We start from the raw sequence: 8,039 nt of genomic DNA on the forward strand, positions 1-8,039 counted from the left end.
CATTCATTGACATCATATAGCTTTGGAGTGCGTTTATGCAAGGTTAAGATACTCGTTGATGTTATTTGACTGCATTTTGATGCATTGGTGCATCTTGGTAAAATTGGAATGGCATATGAGATGCTTATGTGAATGCCTAATACATATGTACATGGAGGTGTTGATTGCCCATGTTTTTGACATGCCTATGTAAGAGTGCGTTTATGCAAGGTTAAGATACTCATGAACATGCGGAGGCAGATGGGCAAATGGGCACTAAAGGAGCTCTTGCGCAAAATTTATAGATTCAAAATGTGTGACTGGGATCGAGGGCAATTGTGGACACATATAAGTTGCTTTTGGATGCCAAAGATGCTTGGAAACAAAGGGCAGTACATGTGGAACATGCGGAAGGCAAATGGGCACTAAAGGAGCTCTTGCGCAAAATTTGTAGATTTAAAAAACCCTAATTTAGTAAAATTACATTAGGTCGGGAGTTATATAAGCTCTTAGTACTCCCTTATACCTTCCCAAGCCTTAAACTTCCGACATCATTTGGATCCCCAACTTGCCATTTTTTATTGGAGGTCAAACTTGTGCCCAATCAGAAACATCGAGCTATTTGGGACAAATGATATCATAGGATGGATGTACATCATTAGGGCTTCCCAACAATCCACAGTACACCCGAATCCGATGTCATTTGGGGGGTCAAACCTATATGGTTGACTTTGATCAAAAAGTCAAAACAGAGGATATCTTCACCTTGACTTTGGTCAAACCCTCTTAGGCATAGTTAGTACTTGTCAACACATTAAATTTCATCCAGATCCGATGACTTTTGAGAACTCTATAGCCTAATTCCGATTTTCAGCACTGTTCTAAAAAAAACCTAAAATAGAGAATATTAAGGCTACTCAAAAAAATTCTATTCTTGAATATTTGCATTCTATACCTCAAGAGCTTTCAACCGAGCCCTAAATCATTCAATTCTGACATCATTCAATTTTACAAGGATCGACAAGCTTATATTGAAGACAAAGAGGATCATCACCCAAGTTTCCATTCTACTCATGGTGCTATGTGCAAACCAACGTTTACATACACACCCAATGATGCCAAAGGCAAATGTCATGTATCTGCATATGAAGGCTTAAGATTCCCAAGGAGTAATGCTTGTATTCCATTCAAGGGAAATACTCATCGAAGTGGTGCTTCAAGATCTCATATTGAGGACAATTTTAATGACGAGTTTGAGCATAGCAATGGTCAAATGCCTTCTTCTTCACAAGCAATGGATGGAAGAAAACAAGGTGTAGTCTCATGGTAGAGGCACTACTAGTGAAACAAAGGAAAGGTTAATCAATATATGTGAATTCTTGGTACAGTTTCTTGGTTCACTTCTTACTTTGAGGGGAGATGGAAGAGCTATTATACACTCTATTTTGAAAGAGGTTGGATTTAAGGACAAACGAGGACTTCCATTCACAAAATCACATTTGGTCATTGCATAGAATATGACTGTGGGTCTTTATGCACACATTGTGGGTGTTGAAGTGGATGAGACACTTGCTGTAATTTTTGGATAGCAAGTACATGAGGAGATCTCAATGCCGATTCTCTCTCGACACACAAGACATCACTGATGTGTTTGTGGCCGATGGAAACACACAAGTTGGAAATGGGAATGCTTGGATTACTTCCATAAGTGCTTTGGTGGATACATTTTAAGCTTATGATATGATGCCACGAGATCATAAAGACTTGATCTCATTGGGGATATTTTGGATGTGCATGCAATTGTGTTTGACACAAGGGATGATGATTCATGTGATGATGCGCATGCACATGAGGATGCAGTTGACATATGCCATGCACATGTGGATGAGGATTATACATATGGTGAAGACATGCATTATTAGTCATGGTGGTGACATTAGGCATCTTGATGATGATGCTTATACAAGTGTTGATGATTCATCTACCATCATTATTTGTGATGAGGAGAGCATCTATGTTGATGTGGATGATGGTAGTATGCATACACATGCTACATATGATGAGGATGAGTTTTATGATGCTAGTGAGCATGTGGATGAAATTATTGATGTGGATCATTGATGATATGGATGACATCGATGATGAGGCTATTCATGCATCTAGTAAGCAACTATTGGATACTTCATGGAAGTTCTATGGGAACCTTGTCTATGACCCTTTCTTGGGAGATGAGTGGAGAGTCTATGATTGTGACCTCTACGAGGGTTATATGGAGAGTGATGAGGATTATGCCTTGGTACATATGGATTATGCTCAGGTAATCATTTGTGATGTGGATCATGCCTATGGACCTATGCATGGTGATGGATGCAGTGGGGACATGGACTCACATTTGATGGAGCATGCTATGGAGTATGAGGCATTCTCTTTTGATGATCATGGATGCCTATGCGTGATACAAACATAGTCTATCAGACATTCACTCTTTGACATGATGTATTCACCTATGATTCGAGTGGGTGGTGCTATACGGGCTATCATGTACCCGTGGATTCTATGTATGGGTGCATTATCTTTTTTACCCAGGGGGATATTAGATGTATCTCATTGATGGCTGTAGTGCATTACATCATCCATTTGATCCAGGAGGATGCAGGATTGATACAGTTATGGGTCAGGCATGCCGTGGATTTCAATTTGATCTAGACATCATTATCTACGACACCCTCCTATCCTTTCCATTCGATCCAAGTGGGTACTGTGGACATGTTTTGATGATGGCAGATACATCTAGGCCATGAGTGCATTTTGGGCTTTTGTATATAGCCTCTTGTACATATTCATCTAGGCCATGAGTGCATTTTTGGCTTTTGTATATAGCCTCTTGTACATACTTGTGCACGACCACCCTTCGATTTCGAGGAGACGAAATCATTGTAGGAGGATATGGTTTGTAACGAATTAGATTTGGTGTCACATGCACATGGGGGATGGGGCCTAGGCACTTGGGTTTAGAGTCATTTACAATGTGCCTTTGGGGCCTTGGGCTATAGGATACATTGGACTCATGGGCATTGTACACACAACTTATGATCATTTTTTACTATTACTTTCTTGGAGCTCTCATGCCCAAGCTTTCATGGTGAACTTCTCCCATATGAGATGTGCCCACACCCATGTTGTCACTCCATGCCTTGAGTGGCCAACCCTAGTTTCTTGCACAATACATCCAAAATTTAAGCACATTATAAACATGAACAGAATGAATGACTAGTAGCAGTTCTAACAACCTTGATTGATAAAATGAAAGCATGGATTTAACTATCTCATTGTAACTCTCTCTTAGGAATCAAAATAAAACGTTCAAGTCATAAACAAGCTAATGTCAAATGACATTACTAGGAAAGGGTATTATGTGATTGCTTAATGTCATAAAGAAGGTCTCTAAACTAAAGACGACTTAAGGTTTATACAATATTTCAATGAAAGAGTGCATTAGGGAAAAAGGGAGCTCATTTTGGGGCCTTTTATGGTTTGGAAAAATAAGCTCTCAACCAATGAACAGAGGGCCAACGTAACGTTGGAAATTCACAAAAATAAAAGGAAATAGATAAAAGAAACAATATTTTATGTAGGTACAAGCGTGCTACATTAATGTGGAGATTGGTTTTTTATTCTCACAAGATCTTTGGACATGAAGATAGAATCTAGTCTGACATTTTCTCTGACAAGGGCCTTCCCGCTTCCACCTCCCTTTGAACTTTGAATTGTTGTGCTGCCTTTCCTTCGAAAGGTCTACCATTCTACACCACTGCCTCATTGTGCAGCAACCTCTTCTTTTCCAAAACTGCTCCCTTGATCCTGTTTGGCTTAGAGTAAGATGTTTCTTGTCAACTATCTGTCTGCCCACTTTCTCTTTCTTGAAACTTCACTTTGTTATCTTGTTTACATTACTTTGCTGTGGTTACAGATTCATGGTATCCATGGTGAATAAAAACTATGGTCCTTCTTGTGGAAGACGCTCTGTGGATGATAATGCTATGAAGGCAGAATTATACCACACATCCTTACCCCGTCGACCTGCTTCTTCTATTTCTTCGGTAGAGAATTCAAGTACAGTCAAAACGGAAGGAACTTGGGAAAGGTTTACTGTTTCGAAAGGAGCATGGGTGCTCATGCAACCTAGTAAAAGAAAGAGACCCCAGACAAAAAACATTTTCTTGGCATCATGGAAGGGAAGAGTACGAGATTTTAAAATCACCAGAGGAAAGATATCGGTGAAAGAAGTTTTGATTCAGCATGTGTACATGCATAAAGAACTTGTCTTGCGAGACTATCCAAATGATCTTCCGCAACACAGGCCTAATTGTATATTTTTCTATTGTGGTTTTGTTCTTTATGAGGTGCATGGATTTTTAAGACAAAGCTTTCTTTCTTTGCTTATTGATATTCTTGTGTTATTTTATTTCAGATTTATACCCTTCATCGTATGAGACATGGCAAAACATCGATTGTATTCTGGGATTTATAGATGTTTTGCATGGATCGATAGGAGAACAACAATACCAAGGTCGATGTGCAACAGAGCTAGCTCAATCCGGTATATTTTTTACTGATCATTTTTATCAGTTGCTGGACAATGCAAACACACATGGTGTGTTAAGAAAACAAGACCTTCCAGCATGGAATTCAGTGGATTGGCCTCTCCCACATTTTAGTGTTACAGAGGCATATAGAGCCAAGCTTTTCAAAGAAGTACAGAAAGCTCTGAGGCCCAATATTGCCACAAGGATAATAAAAATTTCTTTATGCATGCCTCTCACAGTTTTTGTAGACTTGTTTAATACCTTTCCAGTGAAGGTTTCAAAAACAATGTTCACAGTTAAAGCAACAAGTCTGGCATGCATGCCACAATTTTTGGATAAAGGTTGGGATAAGAAGACATGTAGTTCAGTGTTTTGTGAGGTTGTCCAACCTTCTATGCAACTGAAGTACATGGTTGCATCACAAAATTTCATTTTTTCTTTTTATTATAAGCACAGTCGAATGCTAGGTACAAAACTAGTCCCAATGGATCAAGATGAAGATTCTTTTGGTGCAGAAAATAAACTTCTTGATATTGATGTTGTTGAGAATGGTGATGTGCTAGTCAATATCACATTAAGACAATGTTGCTCCCTAGCTCAATTGCGCAATGACATTCTATTTGAGACAGAAGGTTCTATTTCAAAGGACTTTTTATTTATCTACAACAATAAGAAGGTATACCATGTGACTTATCCTAGTCTCATTAAGCACTGCTATTAGTTTACTTTACCCTATTGTTTCATATTGCTTTTTTGCAGGTGCTCAAAAGAAGAGAGAGATCAATAAAATGCAAAGACATTGAAAATTTGAAAATTGAGATAACACAGACTCCATAAACAAAGGTATTATATTCAGAAATGTAAAATTCTGTACAGAATTGTTTAATTATATATGTAGAACATATTCTTGACAACAATTTTCTATTTATCTACAGGCTGATCTAGAGGCTGCTCTACATGGTCCAAGCTCACCGTATCATCTTTTTTGGAGAATCTACTTTCTGCTGCTCCATCCTGTCGTGTACAGTCTCTTGGTGCTGCTCCATTGTCTCCTCTACTGCCCCTGGAGCATCTGTTTGCTGCTGCTCCATCATTTCCTCAATAACATCAGCAGCAGGTCCTTGTTCTTGTGGCTTCTCCTCATCAGCACTAGGTCCTTGTTCTTGTGGCACCACATCTGCATCATCTGTGTCATCAAGGTGTATGACACCTTCTCGGACTTTAGAGCTCTCACCCAACTCGACAGTAGCTGGTACAATAGGTTTGGGGAAGGCATACTTCAAAAACTTCCAAATTATATCAGCTCTGAAACTATACACATAGCTCGAGTTGAAGCTATCTTCTCTCATCTGCAATGAGATATGATGATTTAGAACACTTTGTACCAATATCAAATTTTTTGAAGCTAAATGAAAATTATTTTTTCTTACAAGCTCTGGCTGTCCTATCTTAAAATAGCTTGAAAGTATATATTTGGCACTAATCAGCACTCTCCAGCCACAGCTACTTGAATCATCTTGTTGTGGTGTCTGGATAGTTGGAAAGATATGTTAGAAACTGTTAATGTCTGAACAAAATAAAATTATTCAATAAGTTTAAAGGCATAGCATGAAATAGACATCAGTAGAGGGAACAACTTTCTACCTCTAAATCTATTGGCTCTATTGAATCCAAAAGATTGACATTAGGAGGACACTGATCCAATGCATCTAGAAGTCTTCTAATACAACTGCAATACATATAATTCAGTTAGTGTGCATTAAATCCAAATAATGAAGTTTAAAGTTAAAAATAGCATACAAACCACTTACAATTTCACCTCTCTGTGTGTGTTTCTAAGAGAGTTAAATAAAAAGCATTGCTTCTGCTGGATGTCAATAGAAGCAAAGCTCCAGTGGTCACTGCATAAGGAAAAAAGCATTAAGAAATCAAAGGCTACAAGAGTACTCAATCTTGAAGGAAAATCCCAAAAGAAGCAGCCACACACATACTTGTTATGGTATGGAAGTAGCAAAATATCAACATGATCAAAATCACAGTGTCTGAACCAATTGGAAATATCCATGGGAGTTTCCTTTGGATCTCTTAACTTGAAGGAAATTGCAGGATCAATAATATAAACTGTATGCTGTACAGCATGGTTGAGACAGCTTCTCATCATGCTACATTGGACAAAACAATAATTAAGGTAAGGTGTAAGGGAGGAGGTACAATAAGGATTGTTTTGCAAACAAATGTAAAATAAAAGACACTTACTAGAGCATTGCAAGAATGATAGTATCTGAGCAATACTCATTCTTATGAGCCAATGCTGCCAAGCATGCTTTTGTCAAGTCAAAATTATTCTCTGAAAAATCATCTTCAATATGGACAACTATGTTAGGGCCCAGCTCCTGCAACCTTCTCTGTATCTGTAGCTCCATCTGTACAGTCTCCACATCTATAGCAAATTTGGATTCTTCTATTTGCTGCTTCAGTGACTCCTCATAAGCAGCTTTCCCTCTGGTGCTCATTGAGTGGGTCACTTCAACAACCTTCACCTTGTTTGCCTTCAATTTCCTTGTAGGTGGAATTAATAATATGTCTCTCATTTTTATGTCCTGCCATTCCACAGGATGGACCAGCTTGTCATACCTTCACCTCACTCTGGACAATGTGTTGAAGTCCTTGGCCATCAGAGTTACCCTGTGAGCATGGGCTGCTACAAGCATTGCATCTTCAAAGTACTTCTCCAAGTAATCCTCTGCCATTTCCTGTAAGGAAAGAATGGCAGTCCTGTTCCACCTGAAACCAAGGTGCCAGCTATCACAAATTTCTCTCACTAGCCTCTGAAAAGGTGCCTTGGGGATTGCAAAGCCTATAGCTTTTTGTTGTTTCCTGATCTCCTTTAGCACACCTGCAGAATGTTTTAGCCTCTTGGACTTTTGCTGCAGCATGCTCATTGGCTTCCCCTTCCTGCCATGTGCAACTCTTCCTTTTGGAGGCACACTAGTTTCCTTGACATCAGCCCCAGCTGCTGCTGCAAGCCCTGGCCCCTTGCCAGACCTCCTTGCAGTTGCCTTGGTTCTTGCAAGCAATAGAAAAAGATTACAACCATGGAGAACATGGAATGATAAAAGAAGGTGATGACAAAATGGATAAAGCAAAATTGAACAATTTGTAACAAAACGCGATTATGATGATTTGAAATTTCTAACAGCTCATCATCGCGTTTTTCTGCAAATACTTGAAACAACATGCTATTGCTTCCCTACAGTGAATTCTCTGTCTTTTCAACTATAAACAATATGTATTGAGTTTGTGCAAGCTCTATGCAGCCTTGAATAGCCTAGAAAGTTACAAAATCACAATGAAATGGGTGGATGAAGAAGCATTTTGAAATTTGCAACAAAATGCGATTTGGGCTGTTTGAGATTTCTAAAGCCCTCTCCTTGCGTTTTGTTGCAAATCCTAGAGGCAGCATACTTCATCATG

The sequence above is a fragment of the Cibotium barometz genome, chromosome 11 (genome assembly GCF_041138505.1).
Source record: "Cibotium barometz isolate CiBa-2024 chromosome 11, ASM4113850v1, whole genome shotgun sequence".
NCBI lineage: Eukaryota > Viridiplantae > Streptophyta > Polypodiopsida > Cyatheales > Cibotiaceae > Cibotium > Cibotium barometz.